At 54.1% G+C, this 1,378-nt stretch overlaps 1 long non-coding RNA gene across 1 annotated transcript in view; it reads right to left on the bottom strand.

Moving 5' to 3' along the window:
• LOC102370906 overlaps window positions 1–1,035 on the bottom strand; it is a 49,187-nt gene extending 48,152 nt beyond the window's left edge. The window contains exon 1 of the long non-coding RNA XR_003095762.1: window positions 841–1,035. This is a non-coding gene — a long non-coding RNA (uncharacterized LOC102370906). The remainder of the gene's footprint in view (window positions 1–840) is intronic.
• Between the last annotated feature and the right edge of the window lie 343 nt (window positions 1,036–1,378).

Raw genomic sequence — 1,378 nt, 5'->3', positions numbered from 1 at the left:
CAGCAAAGATGAAAGGGAACGAGAACAAAACATGCCCCGGGTGTGACAGGGACTGTGATTGCAAAGGCATCACTAGCATGTTTTTGGCCACTGATGGACTCAGTACAAGGCAGGCTCCATCACACCTGAGTGCTGTGGTCATTCAAGAAAGAGCCCTCAGTAGATCCCAGTGGACCACAGCCAACATGATCAAAATGCTCCAGGGATGGGAAGGCAGAGTAGGGAGCTCACCAGCCCAGGCCCTACTTTTGACTCTCCCAGGAACGGTGGACAAGTCACTGCTCTGCACCATGGGGACTGAAAGTCCTGGGAAACTCCTGGGCACAGAGAAACCTTGATCTTGCTTTCCAGGTTTCGTTCTGGCAGCAGAATATCAGCAGTGATCAAGTGCAACGCCTACAGCAGGGGCCTGCTATGAAAGTCTGAAGATGTGCTGCCACAGCCTCCTGTCTGCTTTTTATCATTCCCACTATGGTCTTGTCTCCTCCTCTATCAATCTCCTCAACCCCCTCCGCAGCAGGGTCCTGCTGCAATGTCACGGCTGGTATCAGTGGTCAGGCTCCTCTCTGCGAGGAGCCCAGAAGTACCTTTCATGTAACAGGTCAGGGATGCTCTCTCTCTCACAGCCAAGTCTTACACTGCCCTTTGCAGGGAGATCCAGGGGGACAGCGCACTAAGCAGGGCCAAAATCAGAGCTGGGTGCAAGTCATCAGGATTTTGCCTGCTTCTAGGAATGCTGAATTTACGGAGCAAATGTTGCCCTATGTCACTGGTGCAAACCCAGAGTAACATGACAGCAGGGAGGCTTGTGACATCTCTCCACAAACTAGGGGAGTTTACCTCTGCATGGAGGCACTTCCAAGGAGTCTGGAATTGTGTTCCCAGTACAAGGATCGTGAAAACAATCTTCCGAGCACCAACAAGGTCCAGGTGTCCCTGACTCATTCCTTCTCTCTCCAAGAGGCGGGTCAGGAGCCTAAACTCATGGAACAGGAGGCCGTTCTCAGACAAAGCCTTCAAGAAGACAGCTGAGGCTGCTGCCACCTCCCACCACTTCCGCTAATGCCCCCTCAGCCTCCCCCCTCCTCCCCTCAGAGCAAGTCCCAAACACAAGGCATCTCTGCATCCTTTCTTCCCCCTCCGCTACATGTTTCACCATCTGCCTTCAGGGACACTGTCACATCCCCGTTAGCAACTGCAAGTCCAAGTGAGGCAGGCAGCGGAGCAAGTGCACGGTGCAGCGGGCTGTTGGCATCTAAGGGCAGCTTTGGCTCCCAGGCAGGGCGGGTGGGGACAAGAAGAGACACCGTCTTTGCTGCTGCAAAAGACAACACTGGCCATCCGCAAGCCTTTCAAAGGCCGCAGGGAGCCACAAGCA

This window comes from Alligator sinensis, unplaced genomic scaffold, assembly GCF_000455745.1.
Source record: "Alligator sinensis unplaced genomic scaffold, ASM45574v1 scaffold3_1, whole genome shotgun sequence".
NCBI classification, from domain to species: Eukaryota; Metazoa; Chordata; order Crocodylia; family Alligatoridae; genus Alligator; species Alligator sinensis.
This window is presented reverse-complemented; position numbering and strand designations above follow the sequence as displayed.